Genomic DNA, 14,776 nt, shown 5'->3' with positions numbered 1-14,776 from the left:
GATTCCTTTCTCTTTATTTATTGTATATCTCCTGTAGATTTTTTGTTGTTGTTTGCAGTCACCATATGCTTCATATATACCAAGCTCTGTTTATAGTCGTTGGTTTTAAGTTGATGGTTGCTTAAGTTCAAACACATTCTAAAATCACTACCACTTTTACTCACCCTCCTCCACGTTTATATATTCATCATTATTTTTTACTTCTTTTGTATGTTGTGTTTCTGTGTATCCCTTTAAATATTGTTATAAATGCACATAATCTTCCTACTTTTGCCTTTTTCACCCTTGTGTACTAACTTCGTAGTTGGTTGCTCCACTGCTTTTACTACGTTTGCCTGTGCCCGTGAGAATTTTTTCTTTCCTGTATTTTCTTACTCATATTTTTTTATCTTTTCTACTTAAATAAATCCTAAATAAATGCTTTTAACACTTCCTGTAATATTTGCTTAGTAGTGATGAACTCCTTCAGCTTTTTTGTCTGGGAAACTTTTCTTTTTAATATATATATTTTTATTGATTTCAGAGAGGAAGAGAGAGATGGAAACATCAAAGATGAAAGAGAATCATTGATTGGCTGCCTCCTGCACACCCCCTACTGGTGATCAAGCCCATAACCCAGGCATGTGCCCTTGACAGGAATTGAATCAGGGACCCTTCAGTCTGTAGGCCCATGCTCTATCCACTGAGCCAAACCGGCTAGGGCAATGTTAGGGTATTTCAAAGCCCTCTGTGGACATCTCATTCACCAGCTTTTCCTTTTCCAGTTTTTCAGATAAGCCTCCTATTAGCCTCAACTCATATGACTGTAATACTAAACAACTGTTGCTGGTGTTTTCAACCAGTGCCCTAGGGATAAGGCTTTTCACAGGTCAATAATAAAAAGCCCCGAGAATGGCACCTTTCCTGGGAGCTGCCACACAGGTCAAAGAGTGACAGTTTTCTGGGGATATTGACTTTGGGGGCAGCTACAAACCCATTCTGCCCCCTGCAAGTGGCTGCTAGTCTGCTGAGTCTCAGCTACTCTGGTTGTGAGGCTGTTGGTGGTGTTCAAAACTACCACAGATCTGAAGAGAAGGGAAAGGAAATTAGGCAAGTTAAAATGCCACAAAGCTCTTTATTCTTGCTGACATTCAGCTGTTTTTCTTGAATAAGCACTCCTTGGATTGTTGCAATCCTTTGGTTAATTTCCAGAGTTCTGAAAAAGCTGATTTTGACAATTTTTACCAGTGTTCTCTGCTTGTATGGAGAAGTGGATTTTAAGAGGTCCTTATTCTAACATTCCAGAAGCCCTTCTCAAAAACGGAGATGAAGGTTCAGGTAGGTTAAGTAGTTGCCCAAGAAAACAGATCCAAGAAGCACCAAAGCCAAGACTTCAAATCCAAATCTCATATTTTACCTGCGCCTGCCTCCCATTATAACAGTTTTCTGAAACTTCTGATTAAATAGTCAGTACAGTAGTCTCCTGGTGGATGCCTGTAACCACAGATAGTACTGAATCCTATATATATAGGGTGTCCCCCAAAATATATACACACCTTTGAATAATAATAAAGGCAGTGTTTACTAAAATACATTTCATTTTCAAAATTGACCTATCAGCTGTTAAAGTGTGTATACATCTTTTGGGGACACCCTGTATACTATGTTTTTTCCTATACATACATATGATAAAGTTTAATTTATAAATTAGGCACAATAAGAGATTAATAACATTAATAGAACATAAGAATATACTTTAATAAAAGTTATGTGAATGTGATCTCTCCCAAGTAATCTCTATATTTTTCAATCCAAATCTATTCCTGAATCTATATAACCATCTTTTACTTGCAGTAAATCACTTGGTATCACTTGTTTCGCAGTGGTTCTCAACCTTCCTAATGCCGCGACCCTTTAATACAGTTCCTCATGTTGTGGTGACCCCTAACCATAAAATTATTTTCGTTGCTACTTCATAACTGTAATTTTGCTACTGTTATGAATTGTAATGTAAATATCTGATATGCTATATGTGTTTTCCGATGGTCGCAACCCACAGGTTGAGAACCGCTGTAGGGGAACCCCTGCTGAAGTCTTTGTACAGGCTCAATGCTTTCTGGAGCAACACATTGCCATCAATCAGAACACATTGTCTGTTCCTGTCTTCCATGTACTTGTAACTTTTGCAGTTTGAGGTACAAGAGCAAAACTAGTAAGAATTTATTTTTTCCTCCATAATTTCACAGGCAGAAGATTGATTCTTACTGTAGATCTTAGCAACATCAACATTTCATTTTTTTCTTTCCTTATTAAGCCATGAACTTTCACCTTTTTATTTCAAAGAAGTACTTTACAGCTTCTCTTTGGCATATTCCAATTGCCAGCATCACTCCTCTTGCAATGTGAGGCTATTATTAAGTAAAATAAGGGTTACTTGAACACAAGCACTGCAATACAGTGACAGTTGACCTGATAACCAATGCAGCTATCAAGTGAGTAATGGGAAGATAGTGTATAGAGTATGGATACACTAGATAAAGGGATGATTTACATCCCAGGTGGGCTGGATGGCATAAGATTTCATCACACTCAGAATAGAGCTCAATTTAAAACATGAATTGTTTACTTTTGAAATGTTCCATTTAATAATCTTGTACCACAGTTGACCAGAGGTAACTGAAACTGTGGAAAGCAAAACTGTGTATAAAGAGGGACTTCTGTAGTACAAAACCTCCATCGTATACACACTTATTTGGGTAGCATTTTTAGCAAAGCCTTTTCACATCCAATCTCCATCCCTGAACTTTGCACCAATTAATGTCATCTACTGACCCCCAATACCATTTTCTATAAAATGTGTTTATCTCAGGCATTTTATTTCCCTCTCATTCTAGTTTTAACTCTTACTCAGCTGGAGCTCTATGTCAGCATCTCCGTAGCACTTAACTATGAAGTTTATGTTGCCAAGGCTTATTTTCAGGATGAAACTGAGTACCAGACTCAAATATAGGGCCCTACTCCAGAGATATTAGCCACAATATCTGAACTTTCTATAAATGTTTCAGTAACAAGTGAGCAGCAGGTAAGTTTTAGCTCTCCATACATGCCAATTAATAATTAAAGAACAGATACCCAGGGTCTGGAAAAACTGAATAAAATTATGTTCAATTTCTCTTGAACTCTAAGTATTCTTAAAATAGATCTTACATTCTTGAGCACTGACATGTAATAAAAGCAATGGTAAAAGTTAAAGGGTGCCTGTCTGCACTATTACGAAACCCAAAGTGTTGGGATGGAGAGTCATTTCCTGTAGTGGTATCAATATTATAGCTCTGGACATCTCTCTTTATGGGCTCAGTTGACCTGAAATAAGAAAATCATTTCCTATACTAACGGCTTTTTTCAGTGATCTACTTGATCTTTGCTCTAGTTTCAGCAATAAGAAGAGTGATACAATGACCTTTTTTTTTACAGAACAAAACCCTATCAATTTACGCTTAAGGGAGCCTAAATCCAACAATGTAGTAGCCATAAGTATTTAATTAGTCTCTTTCTGCACAGGTTCTATACCCTGGCTGCACATTAAAATGACCTAGATACTTAAAAAAAAAATCCTGTCAACAGACTCTACCTCAGAATTCCCCAGTATTTTCAAAATGTTCTCCAGGTGATTCTACCATGAGAAAACTGTGTAACAATATTAAGGACACATACTCCTGAACTGGTGTAGGTAGAGGTGGCAAATAAAAACTACAGGACACCTAGTAAACCTGAATTTCACATAAAGAATTTTTAAAAATATAAGTATGTCCCATGCAATATCTGGCACACACTTAAAAAATTATTTGCTGTTTATCTGAAATTCCGGTTTAAATGAGTGTGCTGTATTCCATACAGAGGGTAAAACTGAAAATTAAACTGGAGCTCTATGAGTGGAATAATATCACTGGTTGGCAGGTTCTTAGTGAGAGGGGGGGGCGGGTGGAAACCACACAGGGACCATTGAAAAGAAAGGTTGTGCCAGGCCAAAGCCATCCCAAAGGAAAGAGTTCCCGAGTCATGGAGGAGGAGGGAGGGCCACAGGAATGTTCTAAGCAGGCTTCCTTGGGGCTTGTATTAGTTTGCTAGGGCTTCCATAACAAAACACCACAGACTGGCTGTCTTACACAACAGAAATTTATTTTCTCACAGTTCTGAGGGCCAAAAGTCCAAGATCAAGGTTTTGGGAGGTTGGTTTCTCCTGAGGCCTCTCTCCTTAACTTGGCTAGGCCTTCTCACTGTGTTCTCACAGTGAGAGTCTTATTTTTTATTATTATTATTATTATTATTATTATTTTGCCTGGGTGCATGCATCCCTAGTGTCTCTTTGTGTGTCCAAATTTCCTCTTATGAGGAACCAGTCATCATTTTACCTTAATTACTTCTTTACAGATCCTATCTCCAAATACATTCATATTCTGATGTACTTTGGTTTAAGTCAACAACAAATGAATTTGGGGGACAATTTAGCTATAATACTAACTCTTACTAGACTGTAATCCTGGGGGGCTGGAAGGAACACCGTTCACTGGCTCCAAGCAGCTGACCTGGGTTTTAGTGCAGTTGGGCATGAATATTTATGGTTAGGAGCCCAAATGTGCCAAGGCTGCACAGGCCTGTTCTAGTTTTGGGCGGTACCAACGGGAAGAACAGCGGGGAAGAACAAGAGTCCTTACTGCTGAGTCTGTCCCTGCTGAGTGGGGGCTGGGGTACACAGGGCTGGGAGGCTCTGACCCATGGACAGGTGTCTGGGGGAGGGTGGAATCTTTATACCTAGGAATTAAAGCACACCACTCTCTTCCTTTTCTCGTGTTGGATGTTTACAAATAGTGTGATCGTGCCCGGGATGGGGGTTAGGACAGCTAACACTGCAAGCGAAAGCCAGCCCAAAGCCACTGAACTTTTCCAGCATGGTCCAAACATGTTCTTAGCCGCTGCAGCACCTGGCTTCCCTGCCACCTTTGTCCCCGCCTCGCCCTATGCGCTCTCTCTACTCTTTTTTTGGGGGGGGGCGGGGGGCGGAGTGGGGAGCCTGTGTCGCTGGCCTGTGGCTCACCAGCCTCCCAAAGCTCCCCACAGTCACACTATGCCATTCCTGACAACCTGAGTGAAAGGCACCTTAACTAGAGTGTAAATAAAAGCCAGGTTGAGAAATGAGTTTTCCATGCTAGCAATCACCAGCCTAACCTCGACTGTAAATAGTCTCGCGAAGCCACGCAGATGGAGTCCCTGCATCTGGGGATCAAAGCCATCTCCAAGCAGTGCCATGTCAAACACCTGGGTGCAGCTCAGACACCAATTCTCTGGGGAGACTGTGCGTGTCCAACTCGGGGATTCTGTGACGACTGATAACCAGGGCCCTGGTGGTCCCATCTCCTCTCCCCAACCCTGGGGAGCCCGTCCCCTCCCCCACCACAGCAAACCCCTATGGGGAGGACAGTGCAAGCTGGAATAACCTCAGAAGGGAGAGACCAGACCACGGGCCCCCTAATTTATGCTCATTCGTGTAATAGCTTTAACGTGATTTATCTGACCGCAGAGGAGAGGGCAAACTCCTGAAGAATGATGGGCCATGCAGGCTTTGTGCATTTCTGATTGGCCTTATTAATTTCGAGCAGAGTGGGGAGCAGCCTCTTGACTGAGACAGGGAAGTCAATTTGGCAACAGCTTCCATGCAGAGCTGATCTGGGATTGGCAAAGATTTAGCTTTTGTTGAAACTACAGGAATAATGTATTGCTTAAAAAGTCAGGGAGTCTGACAGAATGTACTAACAGACTGATTAAAGCAGATTTGGTTTGAAAGAGAGTGAAGATCATTTGATTTGACCGATTCTTTTCTTCTATATTAGTACAAACCAAAGATATCAGTGCCTTGGGAGGAAGGGCAAAGTGGGTGCTTTCTTGTTTTTATTTTTAATATTTGAGTATGGGGGTGGGGGGATGCAACACTTATGACTTAAAAGGGAAGAAATTTGGGGCAAATAAGTATCAGAATCTGCTTCTAAAAATGTTGTATTTCATAATAAGTAAGTGTGGAAAAATCCTCTCTTCCTTTACAGACATTACAGCTGGTATTTATGGGATATATAAATTACCGGATAAGCACGCAACCACACCACACTTCACAAGGGCATTACTCTGGGTTACTGTAGTAACTGTCACTTAAATGTCACCGTTGAGTGATGTAATTTAGTCTCATGAATAAAACGGACTGTATTGGGGGAGTTATAATATTTACTAGAAAATACTTTTGTATGAATAAATTACAAATTTAGTAGGGGTGGGCATGTAATTCAAATGTACACCCATTTGTTTATTATATTTATGTGTGTAGAACTCAAATGTAGACACATAGCACTTGGCAACCTCCAAATATAATCGTTAACACTTTGTTCCTCAGGGGACCAGAACAAAGCCAGAGAGAGTGCGAGAGAATGTGACTGCTCAGGGAGGGGGCAGATTGGTGTCACAGGCAGTGGCACAATCATTTCTTTTATTTATAGGTCTAACCAGAAAAATGGACTGGGAGCAGCTGAGTACCAATTTATTTTGCTGCCTGAACTGATGAGTGGTGGCCTTAAATGTCACTGAGTTGGAAGGTTGTGCATTTCATTCACTGCTAGGTTACAGGAAGCTTTGAAGCAGGTCTAGAAGGCGGCCAGTAATTGTCCTGGCACCTATCAAGGTGGGGCAAGCGCAATCCTGCTGAGTAGAATTGGCTCAGTCGGGGATGAGGGCCGCCTGTCATCATTGACTAGTCTTATCAAATGCTGCTGGAGAAGAAACAAAGGTGGCCCATTTAGTGCTATTACAAGAGAAAGTGGAGTGGAAGGTAACGGTTACCTCCCTGAACAATAAAAATGGATTTGGAGGTTAGGAATGGAGACTTGTTCGGGCCACAACCCACAACGACTGCATATTACACACATGTCCTGTGTGTTCCTCCCTAAATGTGTAACATTCATGCGAAGTAAGTACAATAACAGAGGTAAAAAGGGATTGTGATGGAGATGCAAAGAGCCTGTAAGGGTCAGGGAAATTTTCCACTTGTTGACCACTGCACTGGGTCATGAAGGATGAGGAGGAGTTAGGCAAGAAGAGAGGGCGAAGGTCATGCTAGCCATAGTGAATCTCAGAGCATAAAGAAGAGGAGGCAAAGACACCAGGATTGTGCTTGCCCACCTTGACAGGTGCAGGGACAATTACTGGCTGCCTTCTAGAATGGTTTCAAAGCTTCCTATAATGTAGCAGTGAATGAAAAACACAACCTTCCAACTCAACATTTTAGGCAACCACTCATTAGTTTGGGCAGCAAAATAAAGGATCCTAGGTGTTGTATAAGTACAAGCTGCATCTCACCTCTTTGTGAAACTGAATGTTTACAAGGTGGCAGAAATGTCACTCCCTAATAAAGATTAGCAGTCAGGTGTCTAATTTTCTAAAGAACATAGTAGAAAACTGTATGTGTGTCTTTAAACACATCTCACCATAATAACTGCAGAGCAAGCCAAAAATCACGGAAGAGAACTAAACTCAGAAATCCTAGTGTAACTGTTTTTAGCTTCAAATAATTCTATTTCACTAATATGACACAAGACACAGAAATAAGCACGAAGTGCTGTCTTTCTAGCTTCCCAGCTAGCTGAACTGTAGTGTGGTTTTCTCTAAGGACAGACCACAAGCTGGCGAACCAGCAGCTTTCCCTCCTTCTGCACAGTGGTCTGGTTCTGCCCCTCCGCCTCTCCCTGCTGGGCTGCTCTCAGGACACTGCAGGAAACTCATCTGTCATCACAACACAAAACAGCTTCCTTCATTTGCATTCTTTTGCTCTCTGGGAAGCTCCCTCCCAGGCCACTCAGTGGATGCTTCTCTTTCTTTCTCCCAATCACCTCCTCCCTCTGAATTGCTCATTGTCAAGTATCAGAATTATGATTGCTACCCTCACTCAGTTCACGAATAAAGAAAACACCTCTTTTGTCTTACTTACAGTCAACCTTACAGGCTATGTCTTGTAGCAGCTCTGGTTTTCTCTTTACAGATGTAGTGGGTTCGGTTATCAGTTGTCACAGAACCCCAGAGTCAGATGCACACATCTCCCCGACCCCTGCGAATTGGGCTGGTTGTTCAGGATGGCTTCATATCCAGGACAACAGCCTCCTTCCTCCGGCTTCTCTCTCCAAAAGAGTTGTCTGAATGTGTTCATGGAAGTTCAAGGCTTTGAACGATAGGAAGTGGAAAATGCCAGTCCTCTTAAAGAAAAGGCCCAGAATTGGCACAGTGTCACTTCCATCATATTCTGTTGGTGAAATTAGTGACAGGCCAGCCAAATTCAAGAACACAGAGGAATAGACTCCACCTCTCAGGGGGGAGCAGCATGTGTATACAAAAGAGAAGAAACTGATGGCAGCTATCTTTAGAGACAGGCTACCGCAGGTGGGCAGAGGAAACAACTCACAGAATGAAGACGCAAGAATCAGAAGAGAACCAAAAAGAGTTCTAAAGGCTTGTATACAAGAGAAATCAGAGTACAGCTGACCCTTGAACAAAGTGGGTTTGAATAGTGCAGGTCTACTTATACATGGATTTTTCAATTGACCTGCACAGTTCAAACCCACATAGTTCAGGGGTCAACTACAGTTGAAACTGAAATGAAGAGACTGGGTCTGATCTGGTAAACAATAGGGAATCACTGTTAAGTTTTAGTTAGCCAAATGGCTTTTACTCACTCAACACACCCACATGTACTGTTTGCCTCCTGGCATCTGGCTATGTGGAGGGCCACCCACCAGGAATCAGTTTAGTGGGAGATGCAGGTAAGTAAAGATGCAATTACAGTTTGGTGTGATGACTGGAAAGTGTGGGGTGTTATGAGAGCATCTAACTCAAATGAGGAAGGAGAGGGAGGGGTCATTGTCAGTGTTGTTTTAAAAAGCTCCCTCTGACAAAAGTCCATGGGCAAGATTGGAGGAGGGAACGAAAGAAGCCAAGGAGACCAGTTAAAGGGCTGTAACAATAAGAGGGATTAAAATTAGATATTTTGCATCTCCTCCTCCATCTCTAATGAATGAAGATGTAGCCCTGCCAGGGAGTATACCTAGATCATGGTGAGGCGTTAAAGTTGTCATGTCCTCTTTAAAGATTTGGTCCTGTCCAATATATTAAGTCATCTGATATAACTTGTAAAATAACAAGAGGTGGTTGAAATGATGCCAAGACATAATCTGGCATTCCTGGGAGATCACATCAAAGGCAGCAGAACAGAGCGTTCCTTCCTCATGCCCCAGAAGCACCTCTCTGACTCTGAAGGAAGAACTTACTGCACTCTTTGGAGGCACACAGAGTTACTGACTAATCCGAAGGGGCGGAATTTTGATTTTGTTGTTCTTGACCAAATTAGATAAGCTCGTGTCCTTAGGACAACACCTGCAGTAAGTTGCTTATGTGCTGTATGCAGTAAGTTGCTTATATGCTGTAGCAAGAAAACAGCAACTGCACACCATATCCCAGAGAGATGGCCTCTCCACCAGAAAGCTGCACTGGTCCTGCCACCTGCTTGCTGCCACCACCATGAAGTTTTGAAGCTTGCTGTCAATACTACAAAATAGCATACATATCAAATAGCATATATATCAACATATGTGTAACTCCATCTATTGAAGAAAATCCGCATTATTAACCGGTACACCTGGTATATGGTCTTATTCTCTGAGGTTTAGGCTTGTAGTTAAGAATAAATGTGTTGTACCACCTTCTTTTATTTTGCAGAGTTATCTGTTGGGAGATCCTGCAAGTACACCATATTAATGTATCTATGTGGATATGAGGAAATGATTGTTAGATAATCACCTGAAGGGAGAAACTGGTGGTATTGTCTGCACATAGAGCTTGGGAAGTATGTCTCAGCGCTGCGGCTGATGCAATGGTGTGAGCACACTCCACCATGACATGCTTCCTCGGCACACCAGGAAGTAGCAATGCCCGCCTGAACCAACTCCTAGAGCCATGTGCACAGTACCCCAGCCTTTCAGCCATTGGTCGCCTGTAGCAACGTGTCTCCCTCTGATTGGTCCCCTCATGCTATATATACCCCTGTAGTTCCACAATAAAACGGATCTGGGTCACTGAACCTGGTCTCCGGAGTCGTGCATGCAGACGCCCTAGCGCGTTGGGGCTCTGTCGTCCTCACCCCTGAGGGACCCCCTGCTTCAATTGTCCACTGGGCATTTGATAAATATTAGTTGATGATGAAAAAATAACATTTTAAAGTACATAATGTACTTAATGGATTAATTTTTGGACATGTTTACTTTGATTACAAAATCCGCATTATTAACCGGTACACCTAGTAGGTGTAAAAAGGAGTTCAATTCTATAGAATATGAAAAAGTCACACATACTCTTTGCCATGGAAGGGCTCTATAAAATTTGGAAATTCCAATTTTCTATTATTTACTTGGCCTCTCTAAACTTCATACTCAGAGATGTATCTTTGAACTCATTCAATTGACCAAACCAAACCAAACAATTTAAAATGTTAATTAAAAACAAACATAAGCAGGGGTGGGAGGGAAAATTAACCAAAGAACTTATATGCATAACCTATGGACACAGACAATATGTGGTGAAGGCTGGGGTGGGGGCAGGAGCAGGTTAGAGGGGGTCAATGGGGGAAAAATAGGAGACATATGTAATACTTTCAACAATAAAGATAAATAAAAACTAAAAACATAGCCAAAACCAACCAATAGCCTAAATACTAGGGAAAATTCCTTTTGTAAATTAAATTCACTTGGTAATGATATTGTTGTAATTAAACTAGTCATTAATAGCAGGAAAGGAGCAAAGAGGGAAGGCCAGATATTATGGGCATGTCATTTGGGCAGCTTCACCAGGAAGCTACAACTTTACACTCCCCAGGGGTCCAACAAAGGGAAGATAGACATGTGCCTAGTAAAGTTGGGATGACATAGGAAGTTGCTTGCTGTCAATCACTCCTGGGGACAGAGATGGTTGACCAGAGTGGGTGTGAACACTGCAAGCATGGGAAGATTTGGGACATTTAATCCCCTGAACAAAGAAGTTCAACGCTTGGGTTTTTGCTGCTCTTGGGGCTTGTGGGTGGGGCTCCCTTGCATTCATCCACATGGCCCAAGGCCGTATGGACCCCATACACAATGAACTAATGGACTGCAAGTAGCCTGATGATGTACCAGTTCCAGCTCCAATGTGGAAAGGAAACTCTGGACTCTGACTCTGCTTCTACTGAAGGGAAGTAATTCCATGGAAATAAAGCTTTCTACCATATCTCTGGGGGCCTCCAGAAATGCTTATTCCAGTGGTACCCCAACGACCCCACTTCCACCGATAATAGTAATAAATTCATTCTTAAAGTTAGATGGTTTCTTTTACACTAAGGCTTTGCAAGCTTTTAGTTTATGGAAAGATGCTATTATTGATGGAATTAAATTTTCATGAGAACTTCTTATTTTTTAACCTAAGAATGCACATGCATTGCAGTAAGAGGCATGCTCTAACATAATGCAAACATCTTCCCTAAGGTATCGCAAATCAGAGCATTTCCCAGGTCTCACACAGTGCAGAGTGCCAACTGTGAGAAGAAACAAGTCATCTTTTCTGTCAAAGAACAGTTTAGACAGCTGCCATGTTGACCGCATGGCTTGAAGCTCCCCTGGGGGCCGACATCTTGAAACAGCAGAGGCCAACCCCTCCCTTTGAATCAGCCAATCGCGAAAGACTGTGCGCCTGAGCTCCAATCAAGAGCAAGGGACAGGTCACGTGCGTCAGAGATTATAAAGCCGAGCAGACCACCTGCTCCGTGTACGGTGCTTCCAGACCATGTGTGCGCACCCTTCTAGGTAGAAGTAAAGATAGTTGCCTTGCTGCCTGGCTCCCGAGTATGATTTGTGTTCTACTAGGACCCCTGAATTTGAGGGCTCGCCTTATTTCTAACAGTCCTTCAGAATAAGTACTCTCTCTAATTTAGGTTATCCCCATAGAAGCTAGTATACTGAGTCACATAGTGATAATAATACTGGTTAAATAAAGAAACATGTATTTATGTACTGTTGACCCTTGAACAATGTGGGGGATAGGGACGCTGATGCCCCATGCAGTCAAAAATCACTTTTGACCTCCCCAGAAACTTAACTATTAATAGCTACTATTGACTGGAAGCCTTACCAATAATATAATGATTTACCAATGATATAATGATGAACTTATTTTGTATGTTATATGTATTATATATTGTATTCTTATAATAAACTAGAGAAAAGTGTAAGAAAATCATGAAGAAAAAATGCATTTACAGTATTTATTTTAAAAAATCGATGAATAAGTGTACTGGTGCAGTTCAAATCCATGTCGTTCAAGGATCAACTGTACATATTTACTCACAGAACTACATGAGCGCCTTTATTTTCCAAGGCAAAACAATTCATGTAGAACTGCCCTCCTCTTTTCTAGTTCCCTTTTCTTAAAAAATTCTCTTCTTTTAGGTTTTCTTCTTCGACAGTTATTAACATTAATTTTAATTGGATTAAAATCCTGTCCAAAGCTTCACAAATAGCCCATAGCATGGTGAAGAGCAGGATAGATTTTAGCACTGTTTTCTACACTATATTATATCCCTTAAAAATGGCAACTCTCCATTAGAAAGGAACAAGAATATCATAACTTGAGTATCAACTTGAGTATCCTTACCCAAAATAGATTCAAGGGGCATATAAAAGTGCTTGAATTTCTGCTTATTCCACAGGGTAAACACTGACGGTTGCTCTTGCTGTCATTCAAGTGAAATTTTTATGTTAACACTAGCATTATTCATATTAACTATCTAGTCACTCTAAATTTTTATAAAGGTTAGGTCAGAAAGTTCAGAGTTTAGATGATAATAAAAATCCAGAAAGTATCTGGAGCATATAGAGAGAGGCCTGGGGTTAAGAGGGGGAAGAGGTTGTAGAGGTAGAGAGCCATGATGAACTAGAAGTCAGCATAGGAGCACTGGAAACCATGTGTAAAGATAATGATAAAAGAAACTAACATTTACAAAAAAAGCTAATTATACAACTAGGTTCTGTATTAGGTACTTAACATATACAAACATATAAGATTTAGAAGGAAGGAGAACTTCTGTGCTTATTTATAGTCATTCAAACACATCTTGTTGTTTTATTATGTGATTTAAAGTGTGCTTTTTTTTTAAAGAAGAAAGAAAAGCAATGAGAAAATACCTTTCCCTAGAGAAAAAGTACCATTCCTCTTAGTCTAAAAACCTGTAAACTAAAGAAAAATTATCTGTCCCACACACACCCAATAAACATGGTGGGGTAAGGCATAGAATAACTACCATAGTAAGTCCACCTGGGTACATGTTGCCAATTACTCGATTGGATTCACCTCTACTGCCTGCAGTGATTCTTTGAAGCTCTTGGCTCCATCCTCTGAGTTATCCTTCCTATTTCATAAAATACAGTCCACATTTTAAGTTCAATAGTTTGATGAGCCTACTTCCTGCCTGTGGAAGTTTCAAGGTCTAAAAGCTTTCATTTTGAAGCTACCTCTATTCCTTATAGTATTTTTACATGTATAATTTTCTTAAAAGCTTTGTTTTCCTACCTTATTGATCTCTTTACTTCATTAGATAAAAGTCACCTCATGTCTTGTCTACCTGAGGCTCCCTATAAAGCTGCTGTGGATCAATGCCTTTATTAGTCTTAGAATCCCTATTGTTGAATGGAAAGGATCCTTAAGCTTTTGTCTATTTGCAAGGATTCAGAAAGCACCACCCTAAATCTTTCTGGGGTCTTTATACTTTTGCAATTATATCCTTAGTTTCATGTTTACCCTAAGAAATTTTTGTGATAGGGCCCTGAATTTGACTTTTGTCCTGAGGCCTTTTTTTTACTTTGGGAATATTTTGCTGGGAGAGACTGATCACCAGAAAAAGATTTTATTTGCTAACCCAGCAAGTCCTGACTCCTCTATATTTTCCCTAAAGCAGTGGTTCTCAACCTTCCTAATGCTGCGACCCTTTAATACAGTTCCTCATGTTGTGGTGACCCCCAATTTCATTGTTACAAATTGAACATAATTAAAGCATAGTGATTAATCACAAAAACTATATGTAATTATGTATGTGTTTTCCGATGGTCTTAGGCAACCCCTGTGAAAGGGTTGTTCGACCCCCAAAGGGGTAATGACCCACAGGTTGAGAACCGCTGCTCTAAAGTGTGTTTCAAAACTGATTAATTCCTTCTAAAGGAATTTTTATGATATATTAGTGGCCCTGTGCACAGATTCATGCACATTGAAAGGAAAATAATTAGAAGAAATATTTTAATATTGCTATTTGCCCTTCCTCTGTAATGGAAGTGTCAGAGCCACCATTGGTCGCCGTCTACAGGGCAATTGGGCCCCCGCTTGCACCCGCCTTGGCCTGGCGCCACCCACTCCCCTGTTCCACCATCCCGCCGCAGTCCCACTCTCCTCGGGGCCCATCCGGGCTGGCAGCGCTTCCACTGCCACCCACTGCCAGGACCACGTTGCCGATACCTGCCATGTTCTGCACCGCCCCCTGGTGGTCAGTGCACATCATAGCGAGCGGTCAAACTTCTGGTTGAACTCCCGGTTGAGGGGACAATTTGCATATTAGGCTTTTATTATATAGGAGGATGGCTATGATAAATCAGATGCATCTCTTACCCATTAGCCTGAAAAATCTTTAGGCTGACCCACT

The sequence above is a fragment of the Myotis brandtii genome, unplaced genomic scaffold (genome assembly GCF_000412655.1).
Source record: "Myotis brandtii unplaced genomic scaffold, ASM41265v1 scaffold352, whole genome shotgun sequence".
NCBI classification, from domain to species: Eukaryota; Metazoa; Chordata; class Mammalia; order Chiroptera; family Vespertilionidae; genus Myotis; species Myotis brandtii.
The sequence above is the reverse complement of the archived record's forward strand: the minus strand, read 5'-3'. Positions refer to the sequence as shown.